Source organism: Mustela nivalis, assembly GCF_964662115.1.
Source record: "Mustela nivalis genome assembly, chromosome: X".
NCBI lineage: Eukaryota > Metazoa > Chordata > Mammalia > Carnivora > Mustelidae > Mustela > Mustela nivalis.
The window spans coordinates 93,408,439-93,432,937 of NC_139040.1; the positions used below are offsets into that span (position 1 = coordinate 93,408,439).

A 24,499-nucleotide genomic window follows, 5' to 3' on the forward strand; every position below is an offset into this window, starting at 1 on the left:
AGAAAGCTGCATGTGACAGGAGTGAGCAGGGATTTGTGCATTAAGCCTGGACCGTTTACTATCTGACTTCCTATAGCAGAGGATTTTGCCAACCCCTGATTTAGGTGCTTGTAAATCTTGAGTTTTAAAATAGGGTCTAAAAATCACTGCAGCAGACTTCTGAGATGATTTAAATGTGCCTAAAGAAACACTTTAAATCTGGTCTGTGTTGTGACTTCTCCTGGGCTACAACAGTCGTAAACAGACTCTGAGTGTTGGATAACTGCTAAGATCCCGGAACTCAATACAGCTTCCTTGATAGTCTTCATGAATTCCTTTGTATGTTCACTAGCTTTTCCCCTAAACACACAACTGAACTTCATCAAAAAACCCGCATCCTAGCAAAACAAAACAAGTCTTGTCGTTAACATTGACTCCGGAGTCATTTCATGGTAGAATTATGAAACCACCAGACAGAAAAAACTTGCAAGAGAAAAATCTGTCAGCTCACGAGGGTTCTCCCACCAAAGGGAGAGAAAGTCCTTTTTAAAAAAATTTTTTTTTTATTTATTTGACAGATCACAAATAGGCAGAGAGGCAGGCAGAGAAGGTGAGGGGAAGCAGGCTCCCCGCTGAGCAGAGAGCCCGATGCGGGGCTTGATCCCAGGACACTATGATCATGACCTGAGCTGTTGGCAGAGGCTTAACGCACTGAGCCACACCCCAGGAGAGAAAGTACGTCTTATGAAATTGATTTAGGGGCAAGTGTAGGGGGAGCTCTTTGAAAAACAGCTGAACAAGTCAGATTTAAACCAACAGCACTCAGACCTTTTATTTACTATCAAGTAACTTAATCAAGATACACAGGACTGCACTGGGCCCTTATTCACATTGACGTCTTGTCCAGACACCCGCTGCTGATGGGAAATGGTACCCGATCGTGTCTCTTCTGTTCTGAGAACACCTCCAGCAGAGGCAGGCAGGTTCCGGCTGGGACGAGAGCTCTTCCTACTGGATGGCCAACATTACCCACACTGTACTGTCATTTCCTTACTGAAAACTTCCTTTCCACCAGTGTGTCAGTCGTCCTGGAACAGCTTGCGACAGTCCTGCTCTGCCAGCCACACGGCAGTTGGTCCCAGGCCGAGTCCCCCCATCTCTGCCTGCGTGCGAGGCTGCCTCCCCCGTGCAGCTCCTCCAGAGCTGGGGTGACACGCTGAGTGCCCCGGTTTGTGCTGACTGACCTAGAAGGGAAGGAACAAAGGACATTTTGAACCTCAGAACTCAGAAAGCTCCAGACAGAAAGCCTGTTGAGCTCTGCTGATAAAAAGGCCTCTTCATTTTTTAAAAATTTTTAAAGGTTTTGACAGAGACACAGCGAGAGAGGGAACACAAGCAGGGGAGCAGGAGTGGGAGAAGCAGGCTTCCCACTGAGCAAGTAGCCCAACGCGGGACTCGATCCCAGGACCCTGGGATCGTGACCTGAGCCAAAGGCAGACGCTTAACCAACTGAGCTACCCCGGCGCCCCATGAGGACTATAATCTTCCTTCTCTAAGCCGCATCTTCCAGGGCTGGAAATCCAGCCCAAATCAGGAACTATCCTTTCTGCTCTGGGGACAGGCTGGGAGAAAAATGTGACCCAAGAGGGGTTTGGTGAGGATGAAGATGGGGAGAAAGGGGGGGGCAACTCTGCCAGTATGACTGTGCTCTTTGCAGTGGCTGCCCGGGGGTGGAAGGGGGCACCTGGTGAGGTGAACAAAACGTTCTGAGACCGGCTGGGCAGAGTTGGGGAGGAGGGCGGGGGGAAGAGCTGGGATCAAAGCTGTACCCTCAGGCACTGACTGCATAACCAGTCCTCCTTCACTTGTGTACTGGTTCACTCGTGCCAAGTAAATCACACCAATGACAGCTCTTCTGTAAAGCGGAAGCTGCATATAAGCGCCAAGTCCGGCCATTGTCAGATTTCAGTATAATCTAGTTTAATAAAAACCAGTTTCCAGAAGGGCTAACTCTGGTTCCAGATAAAACAGAGCAAATGCCTTTCTCCTTATTCCTTCCACAAAGAGTAACTAAAATCCCCTAACATGATACAGATGGCAAAGGGAAGATTCTGAAGGGTGGGGGAAAGAAGGCCGACTGACTGCAGACCTCGGGCAATGAGGGACACAGAGCAGTGAGTTCCCTCCATTTTCTTTCTGCTTCCCCCATATGCTGGAATAGACACTGAAGACACCAGCAGGCCAGAAATGCACATGGTCCCAGACCAAAAAGCCCGAAGAAAAGCCCATTGCTAGCTAGAGGACAGGGAAAGGGTCAGCCTAGAAGCCGGAAACTGAGTGCCAGACACACAAAATCCCCCCTTCCTGTCAGCAGAGCCCTAGTGGGAGGCGAGGACTTCTAGAGTCCTACCCCTACCCGGCAGTAACCAGGAGGCGCACCCCTTCCTCCACCAGCAGTGTCGGGGAGGCCTGCTAAACCAGAAGATCTAAAATAAAATTCAGAGATTCAAATGTATCCCATATATTTGGGACACCATTAAAAAAATCCCTTGTCAAACCAAGAACCAGGGAAATTTCAACTTGAATGAGAAAAGATGAGTGATAGATGCTAACACTGAAACAGCACACATTCTGAAATTACCCTCTCTCATCAGTATGCTTCAGTTAACCATTAGGAACACACTTGAAACAAATAAACAAATAAAGTCTTGGCAAAGAAATATATAAAGCAAGCACCAAATGGAATTTTTAGAACTGTGAAGTACAATAACCAAAATTTTACAACCTTCCTGGATGGGCTCAGTAGCAGAATAGAGATGACAGACTAAAGAATTAGTGAATCTGAAAAGAGAGCTGTAGAAATTATCTAATATTAACAGCAGAGAGAAAATAGGGCGAAAAAGGATGAGCAGAGCCTCAGGGACCTGTAGTACTACAATAACTGACCTATTCATTTCATCAGAGTTCCAGAAAGAGACTGAAGCTTAAAAAGTACTTGACATAGGGCTGAAAATTGCCCAAATTTGGCAAAATGTGTAAACCTATAGATTCAAGGAGTTGAGTGAACCCGAAAACACAAAGAAAGCTACACCAAGATATAGCATAATCCAAGTTCAGGGAAGACAAAAAAATCTTGAGGGCAACTAGAGAGAACTAATGCATTACTCACAGAAGCAATGATTCGAATGTCAGTGGATTTCATATCTGAAAAAAACATGGAGGCCAGAGGAAGTGGCACAATAGTCTGTAAGGGCTGAAAGAAAATGACTGTCAACACAGAGTTCTGTATCCCATGAGAATATCCTTCAGGAATGAAGGTGAAATAAAGACAATCTCAGATGAAGGAAAACTAAGAGAATGTGTTCCAACAGAACTGCTGTAGAAGAACCACTACAGAAGTTCCTCCAACAGAAAGAAAACGATGAAAGAAGGAAAAGAAGCATCACAAATGAATAAAGAACAGCAGAAAATGGGACAAAATTTAACAGACTATTCTCTTGAGTTTAAAGAATTATTTTGACAGTTGAAGCAAAAGTTATAACACTGTATGATGCAGTTCTATATATATAGATAGATAGATAGAGAGAGAGAGAGAGAGAGAGAGAATGAATTACAAAGGGGACAAGGATAAAGGAACCTAAATGGACATGAAGTTTGTATACTTCCACTTGAGGTAGTGAAATGTTGAGACCAGTAGATTGTGATTAGTTGTATATGGATGATCTAAAGAAAGCACTAAAACAAGCATACAAAGAAAAATACTTTAAAACACTGCAGATAAAATGAAGTTCTTAAACGTATTCACGTAACTCACGGGAAAACACAAACAGGGAAATGGGAACAATAAACAGAGGGGAAAAAAATCAAGTTTTAAAAATGGCAAATTTAAGCCCTATAATATCAATAATTACATTAAATATAAATGATCTAAATTCACAAATATACAAAAAAGAGACCAGCAGAATGGCTTTAAAACATGACCCAAGAACATGCTGTCTACAAGAAATTCATTTCAAATATGATATAGGTGGGTTGAAAGTAAAAGGATGAAAAGGATACACCATAGAAACGTGAATTAAAAGAGTGTGAGCCCTCGACACTTGCCATGAACGGGTCTAATGAGCTGTGGACATATGCTAAGTCTGAGGTCAACAACTGCTTACAGGTTTGCAGCTGAAACTGGGTATGGCTGTAAGCTCAGACAGTTGCAGATCACTAAGTGTCCTTATGTTGCAGTAATGCTAACAGTGGTAGATCATTCAGGCCAAGTAAATAAAGAACAAGTCCTTTGAAATGACAATTTCAGAATTTCTACAGGGGGTTCAAAGGAATTGCTACAATTATTGAAACTATGTGAAAACTGATTACTTGGTTGATAAATTGCTATCATCGTTCTAAAATCACAGGCTTCACTTTCTGCAACAAAACTTCATAAGGACCAAAGTATATTTATGGAATGAAAACTGCATTTTGGTTTTTCCAATTTTAAAATAATAATCAGAAGGAGGGCACCATGTTATGATGAGCACTGGGTGTTACATGCAACTAATGAATGGAACACTACATAAAAAACTAATGATGTACTATATGTTAGCTAGCTGAACATTATCTATATATATAATATATAGATATAAACTATATATATAATATATTTAAACAATATATATGTAAACTATATATTTTTTTTATTTTTAAGGGAAACTATATATATATATATATATATATATATATATATATATATATATATATAGTTTTTTAAGGGAAACCATATATATATATATGGTTTCCCTTAAAAATAAAATATATATATATATATATGGTTTCCCTTAAAAATAAAATAAAATATTAATCAGAAAAACAGGAATTAGTGGTGATCAATGTACAACTTTCTGAATGTACTAAAAGCCACTGAATCAAACACTTTAAAGGGTGAACTCTATGTATGTGAATTATATTGCAATAAAAAACATCAGATAAAAAGGGGTGCCTGGAGGACTCAGTCAGTTGAGTATCCAACTCCTGATTTTGGCTCAGGTCATGATCTCAGAGTCATGAGATCAAGCCCTGCATCAGGCTCCATGCTGGGCATGAAACTTACGTAAGATTCTTGAGCTCCCTCTCACTCTGCCCCTTCCCACCCCTCATGCTCTTTCTCTAAAATAATAATAATAATAATAATAATAATAATAATAATAATAAAGAAGAGTTTTATCAGATAAAATAGACTTTGGAGTAAAGAAAATTACCAGTAACAACAAAAGACAGTACATAATAGTGAAAGGTTCAACCCACCAACAAGCCATAGCAATCCAAAAGGTTTACATATGCAGCAAACAACAGAACTTCCAGTTTCCTGAAGCAAACCTGAAGGAACAGAAGGAGAAGCAGACCTGTCCACGTTTATACTTGGAAACTTCAATACCACTCTCTCAACAATTGATAGAATGACTAGACAGAAAATCAACAATGATATAGGGAACTAAATAATGCCATCAACCAAACAAGACTCAACTGCCATTTATACAACACTCCACCTAATAACAATAGAAACACGTTCTTTAAAAAAAAATTATTTGAGAGACACACAGAGAAAGCAGAGTGGTGGGAGGGGCAAAGGGAGAAGCAGGCCCCCCACTGAGCATGAGCCTGACATGGGGCTCAATCCCAGGACCCTGAGATCATGACCTGAGCTGAAGACAGATTTTTTTTTAAAAGATTTATCTATTTATTTATTTGACACAGAGAGAGAGTGAGTGAGAGAGAGAGAGAGAATGCACAAGCACATAAGCAGGGGGAGTGCAGAGGGATAGGGAGAAGCAGGCTCTCCACTGAGCAGGGAGCCCATCATGGGGTTCAATCCCAGGACCCTGGGATCATGACCTGAGCTAAAGGCAGATGCTTAATGACTGAGCCACCCAGGCGCCCCTGAAACACATTTTTTTAAGCATGCATGGAACATTCACAACATAGGCCATATCCTGTTTTTCATGAAACAACATTTCATGAAATCTCAACAGATTTTGAATAATTGAAATAATAACAGAGAGAGAATATGTTTGCTAATGATGGAATCAAACTAAGAATCTATATCTAAAAAGAGGAAATTCTCTAGAACCTTGGAAATTAAAGAATACACAGAATTCTAAATAATCCATGGAATATTGAACAATACATTGAATTAAAATGAATATGCAACATATCAAAATTTATGAGACACAGCCAAAGCAGTGCTGAGAGGGAAATTTATTGTATTAGATGCTTACATTACAAATGATGTAAGGTCTCAAATCAATAACCTAAACACCCACCTCCAGAAACTAGGGGAAGATAAAAATAAACACAAATCAAGCAGAGGGAAATAAGAGCAGAAGTCAGTAAAACTGAAAACAGAAAAACAATAGAGAAAAATCACTGAAACAAAAAACTGATTCTTTGAAAAGATTAAGAATTGGATAAATCTCTACCAAGTTTAAAAACAAAAAGACAAGACACAGATTACTAATATCATCAATGAAATAGGAGGTCCCACTATAGAACTCACAGACATTAAAAGGATAAAAAACATTAAGAAAAATTCTACATACATAAATTTGACAACTAAGATGAAATGGACCAATTCCTCAGAAAACACAAACTACCAAAATTCATCCAATATGAAGTAGATAATTTGAAGTTATATAGACCTTAAAAATTGAATTAATCATTAAAAGACTCCCAAAGAAGAAATCTCCAGGCCTATATACTTTCAATGGAGAATCCTACCAAATATTTAAAGTAGAATTAACACTAATTCCACACAACCTCTTCCACAAAATTATGAGGCCTGCATTACCTGATACCAAAACTAGACAAATACCCCCCCCCCAAAAAAAACCAGTATCTCTCATGAACTTAGATGTAAAATCCTCAACAAAGTATTAGTAAATCAAATCCAACAATATGTGAAAAAATTTATATATCATGACAGAGTGGATTTATTCCAGAATGCTGGTTCAGTTTCACTCATCATGTAATTCACCATGTTAACAAACTAAGGAAGAAAAATCAGACAATCACATTAATTGACACAGAAAAGGCACTACCATCCATTAAAGGCATTTAACATCTCTTCATGATGTTCAGGAAACCAGAAATAGAAGGAAACTGCCTTCAGCAAACCAGGAATAGAAGGAAACTGCCTTAACATGATTTTAAAAAAAAAAAAAAATTCTACATAAAACTACATCTAACCTCATTCTTTATGGTGAAAGACTTAATGCCTTCCCCCCTAAGATCAGGAACAAGGCAAAGACCTCCACACTTGCCACTCTTATTCAACAGAATACTAGAAGTCCTAGCCAATGAAATAAGGCAAGAAAAGGAAATAAAAGCCATAGTGACTAGGAAGGAAGATATAAAACTGTCCCTATTTGCAGGTGATAGGATTACATACATAGAAAATCCCAGGGAACACACACACACAACCAACAAGTGAATTCAGCAAGTCTGCAGGATGCAAGATCAATATTAAATATTTGATTTATATACACCAGAAATGAACATTTTAAAACCGAATTTTAAAACTCATACTATATACAATCACTCAAAACAAATGAAAAACTTAGATATAAATCTAACAAAACAAGTAAAGGACTTGTATGCTAAAAACTAGAAAATACCAGTAAAAGAAATAAGATCTGAATCAGTAGAGACACATGACAGTGTTCATGTTATCAGAGGACTCAACAGGAAAAGATGTCAATTTCCCCCCAAATTGATCTGTATAGAGATTTTAGAAAATTCCGGTCAAATTCCTGCAATGCTTTTTGTAGATATAGACTATCTTATTCTTTTTTTTATAAAGATTTTGTTTATTTATTTGACAGTGATCACAAGTAGGCAGAGAGGCAGGCAGAGAGAGAAGGAAGCAGGCTCCCCGCTGAGCAGAGAGCCTGATGCAGGGCTCGACCCCAGGACCCGGAGATCATGACCTGAGCTGAAGGCAGAGCACTGAGCCACCCAGGCACCCCTAGACAAGCTTATTCTAAAATTTATGTGGTAAGGCAAAGAAACTAGAACAGCTACAGCCTTTCTGGAAAAGAATAAAGTTGGAATAATCATTCTATTCAGTGTTAAGATACATATAACTGTATTAATCAGAACAGTGTGGTATTGAAGGACAGACTCATAGGTCAGTGGAGCAGTAAAAGCCCAGAAATAGACCTACGTATGTTTATGGCTAACTAATTTTTGAACCCCCCTCCAAAAAAAGGAAAAAGCAATCTACTGGAGGAATGATAGTCTTTTCAGTAAATGGTGCAGGAGCAGTTAGACATCCACAGGCAAAAAACTAACCCTTTCACACTTTAAACAAAAACTAATCCAAAATGAATCATAGAATTCAATGTAGATAGAGATAAACTTATCCTAAAATTTATAAGGAAGGATAAAAAATACAAAATGTTTATCAGAAAACATAGGAGATAATCCTCAGGACCCTGGGGCTAGGCAAAGAGTTCTTAGACACAGCAGAAAATGCACAATCAACAAAAGAAAAAAATCTCAAAGTTGGACCTCATCAAAATTTACAAACTTTTGATTTGTAAAAGATCTTGTTAAGAAGATGAAAACACGTGATAAGACACAGGCTGGGAGAAAATATTTGCAACCACCTATCTACCAAAGGGCTTTTATCTAAAATATATAAATAACTCTCAAAATTCAAGAGTAAAAAACAAACAATCCAATTAGGAAACAGGCAAAACACCTGAACCAACATTTCACCAAAAGGAGACAGGGATGGCAAATAGGCACACCAAAAGATGTTCAGGATCACTAGGTGTTGGGAAAATGCAAATGGAAGCTACAAGGACCTATCGCTATACACCTAATAGAACGGCTAAAATACAACACAGCAACAACACCAAATGCTGGTGAGGCTGCACAGAAATCTGGTCTCATATGCTGCCGGTGGGAATGTCAAATGGTACAGCCAATCTCAAAAACAGTCGGGTTGTTCATTGTAAAAACTTAATATGTGTTTACCATAGGATCTAGCAATTGTACTCCTGGGCGTTCATCCAGGAAATGTTATGTCCGCACAAAAATCTATGCACCAATATTCACAGCAGCTTTATTTGTAATAGTTAAAAACTGGAAGCAATGCAAATGTCCTGCGGTGGGTTAATGGTTACACAAGCTGTGGTACATCCACACCATGGAGTACTACTCAGCAACAAAAAGGAATGAACTACTGATACATGGGACAACTGGTGACCCTCCAGAGAATTCTGCTGAGAACAGATGATCTAAAAAGGTCACATAGTGCATGGTTCCACTTATCTACCAATTTTGAAGTAACACAATTATAGAGATGGTGAAGAGATTAATGTTTTCCAGGGAAAGGTGGGATGGGGTGGGGGTCTATGATTATAAAGGGGTGGCCCAGAAGATTTTCTTTATGCTGATGGAACACTTCTGTATGTTGACTGCGGTAGTGTTCACACATATCTATATGTGACCAGATTACACAGGCCTGTGGACACACACACAAATGAGTGCATGTAAAAACTGTCTAAAACTGAGGTCTGTAGATCGGACCAACATCAAATTCCTGGTACTGATAGTGACCTACGCAAAAGATGTGAACTCTGGGTAAAGCTGGGTGAAGGATACAGCAGACCTCCCTGTACTGGTTTTGCAGCTTCCTAGGGGTCCATAATTATTAATTTTTTTAAAAAAGTTCCTCTGCCCCTGTTTCTTTGTGCAATGTGTTCAGTTCTCTGTTTGGGTTGTTTTAAAGACCCAGCAACAACGTGGTAGTAACTCAGGACAATTTTCTGTCAATGACTCGCCAAGTGCGAAATGTTGCCTGGTCAGAGCCCATGTCCGGACGAATGTCCCATTTATGGAGGTACTACCGGCCCGACCCCTGGACCCCAAAGCACTCTTTAAATCCTTTAACTAAAAATCTTTCTTTTTTTTTTCCTAAGATTTTATTAATCCATTTGACAGAGATCACAAGTAGGCAGAGAGGCAGGCAGAGAGAGAGGAGACAGGAGTCTCCCTGCTGATCAGAGAGCCCGATGCGGGGCTCGATCCCAGGATCCCAGGACCACGACCCGAGCTGAAGGCAGAGGCTTTAACCCACTGAGCCACCCAGGCTCCCCTAAAAATCTTTCTTAAAAAATTCATTTTATCTCCCTGAAAGCTGCTTTCCACTCACGTTCAGATTCTTTTTTTTTTTTTAATCAAATCACTGGCCATCACTTCTCGGCCTTTTGGCTAAGATCAAATGTATCAAATCACTGGCCAGATAGTGTGGGAGGAGAAGAGCTCTGAGAGCTCTGTGACTGCCCCTCTGGGGTCCATGAAGAACTGCGCCGGAGTCCGGCCCGTCTGAGCTGGCAGTGCACTTTGTGCCCACAGCAATCTGACGAGGCCGCTTCCTTCTCTGTGCTGCAAATGGGTTCCTATCCTCCTAAAGTTCCTGAATGTCACTGAACCCGGGCAGGGATGCTCAGACAACTTCCAGTTCTGATGTCTACTTCCATGGAGCCTACGGCCTCCAAGCAGAACCTAAAAATAAACCCTCTCAGTTAATTTCCTAACATTTTCCCATTATTTTGGGTTGTGGGTCTTTGTTGTTGTTTTGTTTTGTTGTTTTGTTTTTTCCTTTTTTAAGATTTTATTTATTTGACAGACAGAGAGCACAAGTAGGCAGAGAGGCAGGCAGAAAGAGAGGAAGGGAAGCAGGCTCCCTGCTAAGGGAGCCCGATGTGGGGCTCAATCCCAGGACCCCGGGATCATGACCTGAGCCGAAGGCAGAGGCTTTAACCCACTGAGCCACCCGGTGCCCCAATGTTTTGCTTGTTTTTGAAAGAGAGAGTATGTGCACAAAGTGGGGGGTGGGAGAGGGAGAGAGAGAGAGAGAATTTAAAGAGACTCCCAGCGAGCACGAAGCCCGAGGCAGGGCCCAATCTCACGACCCTGAGATCATGACCTGAGCCGGAAATCAAGAGTTGGACGTTTAACCCCTTAAGCCACCCAAGCGCCCATTGGGTTGTGTTGAAAACATAAACATATCCATGAATTCTTAATGTGCTTTTCTCCCGAATTCTTAAGCCCCCAATGTCCAGACAAAAGACTAAGGTTTTAATTCACTCCAGATCTCATTCTTCACAATACTTTGGAGCCCTATTCATTTGAAGCTACGAAGTATTCAACTTTATGTGCCAATTTAAAAACCAAACCCTTGGTTTATCAGCAAGCTACAGTGACCAAGTACCTAGCATTCCCCCCACCCTTTTTTTCAGCTGTTGGATGTTTGACAATGAAGAATTCAGTTTGAAGCTACTGAACTTCTTAGTTCAAAGGATTCCCATTTACCTAGAATCTGGGGAAAATAAAAATGTTTACTGCAGCCTCTAGCACCTGAAATGAGTTTAGACCCTTCTGGATATTCTGAAGATGAAAGTATTTCAAGACCTCTCGTGGGCTCTCTGTCCTGTTCTGTCGATCTGCGTGTCTGCTTCTGTGCCAGAGCCACACCGCTTTAATGACTACCCCTTTGCAGTACACTCTTCTTCAAGATTGCTCTCACTGTTCCGGCAGTGTCTCTTCAAGTTCCGTATAGATGTTAGGACTATTTGTTTAGTTTTGTTAAAAGTGCTATTTGTCCAAGAAGACATAAAGATGGCCAACAGACACGTGAAAAGATGCTCCGGGGACGCTTGGATGGTGCAGTCCGTTAAGCATGCGACTCTCGGTTTCGGCTCAGGTCATGGTTTCTCAGGTCCTGAGATCAAGCCCCGAGTCTGGTTCTGCATTCAGCGCAGAGTCGGATTAAGACTTTCCCTCCCTGTTTGCCCCTCCCCTGCAAACTCTCTCTCTCTAATAAACGAATGAATCTTTAAAAAAAAAAAAAGATGTTCGACATCACCAACCACCAGGAAAATGCAACAAAGCCACAATGAAGACACTACCGCACACCAGTCAGATTGGCTCGTATCCAAAAGACAAGAAATAGTAAGTGTTGGCGAGGATGTGGAGAGAAAGGGGAAGCCTTGTGCACTGTGGGTGGGAATGCAAGTGGGTGCAGCCACTGTGGAAAACAGTATGGAGGTTCCTCAGAAAGTTAAAAGAACAACCCTATGATCCAGCAGTTCCATTTCTGGGTATTTAGCCAGAGAAAATGAAAATACTAACTCAGAAAGACATACGCATCTCCATGTTCATGGCAGCATTATTAACAGCCAAGACATGGAAGGAGGCTTACCCTTCACACTACTGAGACTCTAAAAATCTCAAGATTAGAGGCGCCTGGGTGACTCTGGGTTAAGTGGTTGCCTTCAGCTCAGGTCATGATCTCACAGTCCTGGGATCAAGCCCTGCATCAGGCTCTCTGCTCATCGGGGAGCCTGCTTTACCCTCTCCCTCTGTCCCTCCCCCTGCTTGTGTTAAGTAAATAAAAATATTTAAAAAGACCTATCCTGTATGATAACAGAAAACAGACAGTAAAACTGTCTTAGTGCAACTAATTTACAGAATTTTAGAGATTCGAGTATATCACCGTTGTGTGAAGCACTCGAAAAGGGTTGTTCTCAAAATATATTGCACTGAGGTGTGAAATCTTTCCTTACCACTCAATTCACAAATTCGCTTGCACTTGAAAGAAAGAAAGAAAGAAAGATCATCTGCTTAAAGATTCAAAGTCATACTCCAAAGACCTGGGTGTATTTGCCCTCCTTTGCTGCAGTTGCCCTGGTCTTATAAATGACCAGCCGGGCCCTGCTTGCGGCGGGCTGTCCCCCACGAGCCCGGCGGCCATCGAGGGGAGCATCGGAGCCCCACCGCGTCCCGCGGGCAGTTGGCTCGGCGGGGCTCCCGGCGCTGCGGAGGAGCAACTCAGGAAGACGGAAGACGCTCTTAGCATTTTAATCACAGTTTTGTCGACCTTCGAGGCCGGGAAGGGGGAGGGAGGAAGAACAGACTTCCTGCTGGCGTTCAAGTTTGAGAAGAGTCAACCAGAGGATTGTGCAGCCCCGCCGCTCTGGGCGGTGCTCCTCACCGCTCGGGGAGGCAGGTACCCGCGCCCCCCTACCCGCACCCCCCAAGGACACCTGCGAGCTTTGCGCGAACGTCTCAACTTCCCTCCTCCATCTGCACTTGCAGATTTTCAGCCGCCCTTCTTCCAAGCGTTTCTGGGCGTCGTCGCCTCCGTCCCCGCCCACACACTTGTGCCAGGTGAGGCACCCTGGGGGGACGACCACAAGCTGCTTCACAGATGCTCCGAGTCGGTGCCGGGCCCTGGTGCCTGGGCTCAGATTTCCGGGCATTCAGCCGGGCCGTTATCACAGGCGAATGACTTCCCAGCCCATTGTGACAGCCTTCCTCCTGGACCCACTCCAGGACAAATGGGTCGCGGACGGGCGTTAGTCTTCTTTTCGGGGGCCACGGGTCCTCCGTGGGGGCTTCTCCCAACACCCCTCCCCGGCCCCGGCCTCTCGGGAGGAGGTTACTGCCCAAGATCATCTGTCACCCCTGACGACCAGGCTTTCTTAACCTTCCTGTTTTCACCTCAAATCAGTGATATGCAGGGCTAAGGAAAACGGAAATGACTGACAAGGTTTACGACAATAGGGCCATTAAGTTGTTGGGGGTGTTTGTTTGTTTTTTTTTAAGGGAGTTGCTTGGGGATAACGTGAAAATACTTGAAAACGCAGAAATGTCAAAGTGCAAGCATCCTCTCACTGTGACTCTCAGGCGAAGTGTAATAGGAAACATTTAGTTTTCTCAGGCAACCGCACCCCCCAAATTGCCTAGAAATGTACTTAAAGAGCCTAAATGGTATAAAGTATTTCCAGACTTCCAGTGTGAAAAATAAAGTGGCAGGGAGAGGGGGCTGTTGGCAGTACATTTGCACTAAGTCATACTTTAAACATCCTAAACAACTCTCACTTCAGGTGAAAACGAAGTCAAACAAAACAAAACAAAAACCCAGACAGACAGACAGACAAAACTTTCTTGCCTGGGGAGCAGAGGGAGAAACTAAGGGAGAAGCCACCTTGCTGGGAGCCCAGGTGGAGATGAGCTGCCCCCAGCCCCTTGCTGCTCAGTGAGTGGAAGACTCCCTTCTCCGCTCCAGAATTCCAAGGAAAACCTCAAGCCACGTGAGGCATTCACTGGTCAAGCCCCAGAGTCAGCCAGGGCAGAACTAAATGGCCATTACATTTCCTCACCAGTGACAGGATAAAATAATAACGTGTTTCTAGTTTGATCATGCTCCCCCACCACACGCACCCAAGAGAAAAACGTCCCAAGTTTCTGAGCTCACTGGAGAACAAAATGAATGTGCTCCAAACCAGTATTTATGAAACCTGGAAACAGCTGAGTCTGCTTAGTCGGCTTTTGTTTTTTTCCTTCATTGAGCTGCTCAGAGGTATAATTTTAATTGGCATACATAATTGCTTTTGTGAGTAAAGTCGTTCCCAACTCAAATAAAGGAACTGAGTCAGTAGCTTAGAATAAGCATTTGATCGCCCACCTGCACATGTTTGTCATCTACAAAGTGGGGGGCAGCCGGGGTTAGTGGGGGCTCAAGGGCTGGGAAGTGACAGGAGCTGGCGTCCGTCATTCAAGCAGCCCTCTGGCCCCCACAGGGGCTATTGGTTAATGGAGTGGATGAAGGTGGGGGTGGGGGTGTCACTGCGGTCGGCCTCCGCATTCAGCTGGGAAGTCTGTTCCAGATTCCCTCTCTCTCTCTCTGCCCGAGCCCCCCCCCCCAGCCCCTGGTTCATTTGCTCATTCTCTCTCTCCAAATAAATAAATAGATCTTTAAAAGCAAAGGGCTTGGGGTACCTGAGTGGCTCAGTGGGTTAAGCCTCTGCCTTCCGCTCAGGTCATGATCCCAGGGTCCTGGGATAGAGCCCCACATCGGGCTCTCTGGTCAGTGGAGAGCCTGCTTCTCCCTTCTCTCTCTGCCTACTTGTAATCTCTGTCTGTCAAATAAATAAAATCTTTTAAAAAGTTTAAAAAAAATAAAAGCAAAGGCTTAACAGCAGAGAGCAGGTTCAGGTTGGCACAGGATGTGGGAACAGGTAAACCAGCCCTCCCCCGGGCCCACAGGACTGCAAGAGACTGCCAGAGACCGCCGTATTTAGGAGCAGGACTCAAATTTTTCCTGAGCTCAGAACTATTTCATTTTCCCTTTGTTGAGAAATAAAAAATAAAATGAATTTAAAAGGCACTCAGTAATGCTGGGAATTCTGTTGTTCTCTGGCAGGGTGTGTTGGTGTGGGTTTATTTTCAGCCAACCATGTCCTCTTTGAAAAACAGTCCCCTTTGCCATTCCTTGCTGGGCAAAGCTGGGGGAGGGGGAAGAGCGCACAGGAGGGCAAGAGCTGTTTGCAGAACCTGAAAAATGCATTATTTTCCTTTATTACCTCCGTCTTGGTGATACCCTTTTCTAGAGCAAGAAACAGCTTCTGCTTTATTGCTCCTACAGCCCATATATTCAACAGATGCCAGCTGTAGGCTGTGTAAAAGGAAGTCCTATTTTTGTTTGATTTTCTTTTTAATTTAAATTCAATTAGCCAACTGATAATACATCATTAGTTTTCGGGTGTAGTGTTCACTAAATTATCAGTTGTGAATCACACCCGCTGCTCACCCCAACCTGTGTGCTCCTTCATGCCCATTCCCCCTGTTACCCGGACCCCCTCCCCCTCCCCTGCAGCAGCCCTCTCTTTCCTAGAGTTTAGAGTCCTGGAGGTCCTATTTTTTAAAAATTATCTTCGTTTTAGTCTTTTTGGCTTACTGTTCCCGTAATTTCTCTGAAGCACTGACGAGTCCTTTCTTGTAAAGCCTGGCCTCAGTCATGGGGCTGGGGAGTGACCCCAAAAGCTCTGGGGTCTTTTTCTCTACTGCTCTCCTGATCTCTATGCTCTAGAAGAACTGCTTCAGTTAGCCCGCCAAGTTCATGCTGGGGGCTGCTCCTATCGTCCCTCAGTTTGTCATCTTTACAAAAGAACTCACCGTCTCAAGCCTCTACCAGCTCCCCATACCTCCCAAGTGACTGTCCGGTTCTATTTTCGACTTTCGGTTCAGGCTGGTTTCTCTGCTTCCCGCCTGCTGTTACCATGACTCAAGAACACCTATCACACAATGTTCATCTCTCCCAGCTGGCCCTTGAGACACTGGCGTGTCAGACCAGATTTGAGGCCTCTTGCTGGCAGGGCCCAGGGACTGCCCTGTGCCTTCTGGGGCTCCTTTTAACACCTGCTTTAAGGGCTTAACAGAAAGCACTTCCATTCCACACACAAACTGCCCCCCTCAACCCCGTCTGCCTCAGTGGCTGTTTCCAGAACGTCGTTCTGTGGCAAAGCTCCTTGCCTCTCATGTTGATTTCAGGGGAGGGGAGTCTCTGAACACCGCCACTCATCCTTGAAGGCAAACATGGTGGTTGTGCTTATTGCCTCTCAACCCCTGAGAAATAGCCACTGTCAGCCGATGCTCTCCTCGGCATCCGATGGGTCTTTAATGTGAACGAGGCCAGCTGCAGAGGTCCCACTGGGTTGCTGGCAAGGTGCCCGCAGGCTGGGGAGGCGGGCGGGGAGCAAAGCTGAAGGGTTCCAGTTCTCACGGAGACATCACTGAGCTCTGCGACTTTTCTCCAATTGAAACTGCTTCCTGTTCAGCTCCCAAATGGTTCTCCACTTCCCCGTGTGCTTGAACTTGGGCCAGGGCTAGGTCTTAGTCCTTACTGTTCTTATTCTATACCGCACCTAGGCAGAAATGCTTCTTTCAACAGAAAATTCCTTCAGCTCCACTAAGAGGCTGAGGAGCCAGGAGACCTCACAGAGAGAGCTTCATTTCTAAGTCACCTTGTTCAGCTGGAACAGTGGGGCCAGAAAAATGAGACCAGCTTGGCTTTTTTACTTTCTATTCTTCTCTGGGCTGTTCACATGGAGGGCAGCCTGAGAAAAAGCAGACTGAGGAATTTTAAGCCAGCTGCTTATAAATGTTTTTTAAAAGCATTGCTCGGACTATTTATATTACATTTGTATTCATGGGAAGAGAATCTCTGCTCAGACTAAAAAAACCTCTTTGAAAACCCTCTGAATCCTGTCTGGACAACTGCAAATGGGCATTTCTCCTCTTCCCTCCCAACCCAGACTACAAACAGGGCTCTCAGGAGCACAGAGAAAACATAGCAAGGGTTAAATCTTATTTAGAAATCAGCCAAATCTGGGGTGTCTGGGCGGCTCAGTCGGTTAAGCGGCTGCCTTCGGCTCAGGTCATGACCCCAGGGTCCTGGGATCAAGCCCCTCAGCATCCAGTTCCCTGCTGGGTTGGAGAGAGCCAGCTTCTCCCTCTCCCACTCTGTCAAGTATTGTGCATAGTTTTTTTAAAAAAAGGTGATCAGATTTTTTTTAAGATTTTTTGTTTATTTCACAGAGATCACAAGTAGGCAGAAAGGTGCGGGAGTGGGGGGGAGAGCAGGCTCCCCACTGTGCAGAGAGCCCAATGGGGGGCTCAATCCCAGGACCCTGAGATCAGGACCTAAGCCCAAGGCAGAGGCTTAACCCACTGTGCCACCCAGGCACCCCAAAAGGTGATCAGTTTTATTTCAAAGCATTTCCGGTCCTTCCATAGGATCCCAGGAATGCCGCCTGCCAAATATATGGGGTCTGCAGGAGGGCTAAGAAGGAGATTTCGTCTGGGCATCCTGGTCACCACAACCCAAGGTGCAGGCACTCCTTCACCAACTGAGATGCACTGTGGGGTCAGAGAGAGCCAGGGTTCAGGCAGGAAGCGTTTTTCCACCCACCACACTAGCCAGAATGAAAACATCCGGCAAAATCCATGTTGGTGAAAATCTGGGACACAGACACTCCCAGAAACAGCTGGTGGGAGTGAACACTGGTGCAAGTTTGAAGAACTTTACCTCTCCAAATGCAAACCGTGTACACCCTTTGCTACATAAGGTCACCCTACTGAAGATGTTTTTCTTAGAGATATACTTACATGTGTGCAAACGACACTACAGAAAATGTAGCAATGAACTGTTGGGACTAGGAACTAGCTGAATATATTATAATACACTCCTATGGTGTTTAACTAGGCTTTGTTATTTTATTTCCATCACCTCTATTTAAAAAAAAAAACCTAAGTACATTTTATTTTATTTATATTTGGGGGGGGGGCAGGGAATGGCAGAAGAGGAGAGAATCTCGGGCAGAGTCCTCGCTGAGCACGGAGCCCAATGTTGGGCTTGATCTCATGACCCACAGATCATGACCTGAGCCAAAATCAAGAATCGGACGCTTAACTGACTGAGCCACCCAGGCACCTCTATTTCTGTAACCTTTAGATCATACCTCACAAATAAGATTTTGTCACAGCTGGATTTAGTGGAAGCAGAAGAATCAAGTCCGCGATTTTCTGCAACACTGGTACAAAAAAGGCCAGGGACCGATGCCTTAGAAAAGATGATTCATAAAAGACCATCAGAAAAGCCCCTAAGCAAAAGCTAAATAATTCATCATTATGTTTAATATGAATAGGTACAGATTTATTACAGTGAGCTGGCATTAAGCTCCTTCCTCAAGCCCATACATCTTTCCAAAAACATTACGGATCCTCTAAAGGATAAGTGCATGAACTCAGCAGCACTTTAGACGCTGCTAGCTGCTGGAACATTCCATAGAAAAATGGAAAACAATTTTGTGAGAAGACGATGGCAACAAACAGCAGCCAGTATTCTCAGGTTTTCAAATTACCAAAGAGCATATACAATTTTAGTCTAGAAAAAGTCCGCATTTTTTTTGAAAATTCAAGTTTTAGAATGAAAAGCAACCTCCCCTCCCCTCCCCTCCTTAACAGGCACAGAAATACTGGAAAAAGTTCCTAAAAATCCAGCTACATCGTTTACATAAAGAAAAAAACATGCCTTATTAGTTCTTAAATGCAGTCCACCCACAGACTCTTCAAACACGGGTGCTGCTCGGGCCCTCGGCTGGTGGCCAGGAGCTGGGAGGGTGGGCGGAAAGCAGCAAACAAGTTCCCCCGATGTGTTTTCTCCAGCGCCTGATGGACTTCAGGTACCTGTCCAAAATAGAGATTTAGGAACGCCTGGGTGGCTCAGTCGGCTAAGCGTCTGCCTTCGGCTCAGGTCATGATCCCAGGGTCCTGGGATTGAGCCCTGCATTGGTCGGGGCGGGGAGCCTGCTTCTCCCACTCCTTTGGCTGTTCCCCCTGCTTGTGCACACGGCTCTCTCTCTCTCTCGCTCTCTCTCTCTGAGGCAAATAAATAAATATTTTTTTAAAAACAAATAGTGATTGGGAATCTGGAATTTGTGAATTCTTTTCACTGTCTTCTTCAAAGTCACGTTTTGTAAAATCTCACCATTGCTGTCTGCTTTCTGAACTTGAGCAGAAACCCGTTTCGGTCAAGCACCACTAACTGCCCACAAATGGTGGGAATGGACGTTGGTGCGGCCACTTAATGGGAAAAGGTGTGGTGGTTCCTCAAAAAAAAATGAAAAATAGAGCTGCCCTGTGATCTGGGAATTCCACTGCTGGGTACTTATGCAAAGGAAAGATAAACACTAACTAACCCAGAAAGATATCTGCTCCCCCATGTTCACCGCAGTGTCATTCACAGGAGCCCAGCTCCAGCAGCCACCTAAGCACCCATCAACGTGTGAATGCACAAAGACAACGTGTCTTGTCTCTATACAGTGGCATATCAGGCAGCCATAAACCAGAAGGAAACTTGTCACTTGTGAGAGTCTGGATGGACCTTGAGGATAATACGTTTACGAACTAAGTCAGAGAAAGACAAATACCGTAAGATCTTCCTTATATGTGGAATCTGAAAACAAACTCATAGAGAGAACAGGCTGGTAGTTGCCGGAGCCAGACGGCAGGCGATGGGCGAAAGGGGTGAAGGGAATTGAAAGGCACACACTTCCGGGTCGAAACTGAATGATTCGTGGAGATGTCGTGTACAGCACAGCGATTGTAGTTAATAACACTACAAGGCATATTTCAAGGTTGGTAAGAGAACAGATCTTAAAAGTTCTCATCCCAAGGAAAAACATGGTTAACTAGGCTGTGATCCTTTCACAATATACACAAATACAGAATCACCATACCGTGCACCTGAAACTAATATTACATTCTAAGTCAGTTCTATCTCAATGGAAAACATTTAAGGAATTAAAATTGAAAAGACTTAACTACCTCAAAATACGTTGAACTTGCAGAAAACGTTTTCTAGACAAATACCACAAGAAATGTATTTCTTCTAGGAAATACATGTGGTTGCTTCTAGAAAGTAAGACTCGTGGGTGGTATTTTATATCCTTCTATGATAGCACTGTTGAACTCTTTTTCACCTTGTGCTTATAGGATTTTGAAGAAAACTTGGGGGTGTTAGTCTCAACATAGCACCTGATTTCAATCCGCTGTATTATCCTTGTCAATTATCCAACCTCTCTGGGCTTGTTTCGCTGTCCACAGATGGGGATGCCATGCACCTCGTAAAGTGCCCCAGAGGACTAACAACACACATGAAGCGAGTAACACCGTGCCCAAGAAAGGCGTGCAATAAACGTCACCTCCCCTTAGCTCTGAGGAACCCTGGAGATCCTCTTAACCTCCATTCTTACTGGCAAGGACACTAAAGCCAAAAAGGTTTAGGGGCTCACCCCAGGTCAATCAGAAGTAACCAGGAGAGCCAGGCCCTCAAACCTGTGTTCCCGTACCCTAACATAAAAGCTGATTTCATACACACTAAGGAATGACTCTGGAACTACCCCGTGGCTACACCTCACTTTGGTAGGACCAGCTTCCTCTCCTGCCTCCTGCACCAGACTGGAGGAGTCTGGATTTTTCCCCAAACACCAAATCCACCAGTAACTGAGGGGGTCCTGCCTGGGAAGGCAGCCCCATAGGGGAGCTCCAATTATGTCTCAATCAAAGGCAGCACTAACCCCGCAAGGAGAAAATAAGGATTTGGATGTGGGTGTGTTTTAAGAAAGACTGTTCCATCTTACTGTGCAGGTCAGCTACCCAGATATCCATCCATGTGTACCCCGCCCATCCATACACCCCATCCTAATTTCCAGCCCTCTGACTTGAATACAGCTCCTGCCTTGACTTAGATCAGGAGTGAGTTTGTTTTTTTAAAGATTTATTTGAGAGAGGGAGAGCACACGTGCGCAAGAGCACGAGAGCAGGAGAAGGGGCAGAGGGAGAGGGAGAAGCAGACTCCCCACTGAGCAGGGAGCCAGATGCGCAACTCAATTCCAGGACCCTGAGATTATGAGCTGAAGGTAGTTGCTTAACTGACTGAGCCGCCCAGGCACCCCTGACTTTGAGTTTAAATGGATTTTGTTGAATGACAAATTCTATGTGGGGACAATATTTGACGAATGCCTGTTCTGTGTTTAGGCAAGAGGTTCTCCTTTGAGTGATATTTATGCCTAAGCCCTTTGGGGCATAGTATACTGATGAAGATGAAATGACACTGAAAGTGCTTTGGTGGGGATATGGTGGTAGCTGGTCCTGTCTTTTTCTGTTTGGATGGTTTCCTTAGAAAGCAAGCTTTCTGACCATTGCATTACTAGTCTACAGTGCACTTAACCTCCTTTCCTGAATGTGTTCAAAGTGTCCATCTATCTTGTCTAGAACAAAGACCAAGGAGTCTTAAATGCCTACCGGAATGAAATCTTGGGGCAGAGGTCAAAGGGAGACATGCTGAAAAGGACAGGACAGTGCATCTGTCTGTTTGGAACAGTAGCGGATAGTGGGCACAATGATGGATTACTAGTAAGAAGCTAGAACAACAAAGCATTTGAAGGCATGTGAGAGGGTGATAAATGGAGCCGTGAATAACTGAAGACAGTTTTTCTCTTTCCATATTTCCACCCTCCAGCTGCCTGGAGCCTCACAGCTCCAAGTTCCTTTACATAAATTGCTATGGTAGACACTCCGCTGCTCATCCGCGGCCCCCCAGTCCCCTATCTGGATATTGTTCCAGGGGAAACAGCCCGGCCCGGGGCGATGGGCCAGGACCCAGGGTCCAGTCCACGGTTCTTGACTTTAGCTGTCTGGGCACAATCAGCGCAGGAGCTTTTAGACCACCCCAATGCCCGGGCAGGTGAACAAGTGCTAGCCAGTGCGAAATCGTAAAAGGACCTCAGCTGGGATGCGGGGTGGGTGTTTTGGGAAGGTTTTATCACCAGATTGAAGGAAAGACACAGGAGGGAAAACTCCTCCACCCCTTCCTCACTCACTAACCAGCTTCCTTCCTCCCTTCATGTTAACAACCCTGCATAGTTGTGTGTGGAAGTGATGCTTGCTGCCGAGGCCACCATCCGGTGACAGCCAGAGAAGACGCTGGTCAGTGAAAGGCAAGAAGGTGGAAAAGAGAGGAAAGGGCCCGAGTCCTTGGTTTCGGGTGCTGCAGTCCCCACCCAGCCCTGAGAAATGGTGTCCTACCTCCCTCCCTGGCATACCCTGGCCATCCGGTAAGGCCCGTCCAGAAGTTGCTCAGGTTAATTCACCGGTAGCCCCCTTCAGTGCCGGGCTAGGGGCTGTCACCACCTAGACCCCCAGGCCTGACCTTTACTGCCTCCTGCTTGTACTCACTGACCCTCTGTCCCATGTTTTTCCTTAAGCTCTTCTTCCCAGCTTCTCTTAAGGCAAATGGAAACCAAAAAAAGCACCCCCGAACTAAAGCGACCACCCGGACGTGACCTCCAGCCAGCCCAGACTGCTTTGAGCATAACCCCCGAGCCCCACTCACCGATGTGGCGATAGACCATGGAGTGACCTCTAGAATGACCGACAGCTACCTTTACTTCATTGTGACCCTAAAATCTCCGTCCAAGGAGGACCGCAAGCCTCCTTAACAGAGCAGACGACGTATCGGCAGGTTGCCTTAAATCGCATGCGTGGCCTTATGCCCGCCTCTCCAGATGATCCCAATGTTCATCCTAACCCTAAATAAAAGGAACCCATTCACCGTTCACCCTTGCTCGGGGAGTCACGGCTTTGCAGGTTATTTCCCGTGATCTTATTTGATGCAAAGTTTCCTTTGTGCAACAACTCCACCTGGTGTATCTGTGATTCACCAAGGGTCCAGCTCCCGGTTGGCTCAGTTACACGCGTGTGGATGATGCCCCGCGGGAGGCCAGCTAGGGGGAGGGCGGCTGTAGAGTCACTGGCTTTCCTGCGCAGGTGCTGTCGGCAGCTCAGGGGTATTTTATAGGAGTCGTTCAGCAGCTTGAACTTATTCATAATAAAGCTAAGTGTGGGGCGTCTGGGTGGCTTAGTCCTTAAATGGCTGCTTTTGTCTCAGGTGGTGATCCCAGAATCCTGGGATGGAGCTCCGCGTCGGGCTCCCTGCTCCTCGGAAAGCCTGTTTCTTCCTCTCCCACTCACCCTGCTTGTGCTCTCTCTCTCTAGCTGTCTCTCTGTCAAATAAATAAATAAAATCTTAAAAAAAAATCTAAGTGTGTTTCCCACCCCAGCCTAGACTCTTAGCCTGGCCCAGGTGCCAAAGGTGCTGCCAGGGGACTCTAAGGGGGTCAGGTAAGGAGTGATGCTGAGCTTGGGGCTCTAACTCCCATGCCGTTTCCCCTCATGCTCACCAGGCCAGGTGTGACTTTGGGCCGGTTACCTGACTTAGTGCTCTGAGTCCCAGATTCCTCATCTGTAAAACTGATAAATCAGTCAAAATAATGACACCTGTACAAAGCCTAGCTTGATGCACGGCATGGTGGGGGGGGGGGGGGGTCGGGGAGGGAGTCCATCCCCTTCCCCAGAGGAGAGTGGGGCAGATTTTCTGGCAACTTCTTGGTGGATCAGGAAGGTTATCTTTATAACGAATCCACTAGTTGGTGGCGATGTGGTAAGAGCCCAATAATTCCAGCAGAAGTGTGGGAAGAAGGGCTCAGTCACCAAAGTATGGAGAAGCCTAGAGCTTGCTCCCAGATGTCCCTGCAGCCCTACAAAGGAAGCCTCCCTGGCCTTCGGGACGGGAAGGCAGCACCAAGGTCCCCCACCCAGATTCTAACTTCCTGGAGGAAGGACGCAGATTGTACCCTCTAGCCTCCTCTCTATTCTCTTTCCTACCTCACCCCCGTCTGAGCTCAGTCGATGCTAGTAAAAAATGAAAACAATGATCAGCCGTCAGTTCTTAAAGCCATAAAATGCTGCAGAATTAGTTCTGGAGAGGCTTTCCCTAGGCCTGGGAGGGAAGGGGAGGGGCCATTATGTTACTTACATCTGCAAAAACAGGATTAGCAGATGAAAGGATGTTTTTGTTAAGATGTGACAAGTTACCCTGTGCCTTACCTTCCTTTGCTCTGGAAATCAGGAAAGAACACAGACTTCCTAGCAATTACAGAAACTGACGGAGAAAACCCCTTGATTACTGGGAGAAAAGTCAGTTTCCGTAAGCACAGGCAACCCTGGGCTATGAAACAACCACCAAATCCATCCTCATTAACATCTTCAACTTCCTCCT

The 24,499-nt window shown here is 44.8% G+C and overlaps 1 protein-coding gene across 2 annotated transcripts in view; it reads right to left on the reverse strand.

The window, feature by feature from the left end:
• Positions 1–785: 785 nt before the first annotated feature.
• CHST7 (carbohydrate sulfotransferase 7) overlaps positions 786–24,499 on the reverse strand; it is a 26,727-nt gene continuing 3,013 nt past the window's right edge. Inside the window, exon 2 of one of the 2 annotated variants that reach the window (XM_082718207.1) lies at positions 786–1,223. The gene's annotated coding sequence lies outside the window, so the exon portion shown is untranslated. Of the gene's footprint in view, positions 1,224–18,292; positions 19,066–24,499 lie in introns of those variants that run through there. The other variant, XM_082718208.1, reaches the window with a different exon arrangement.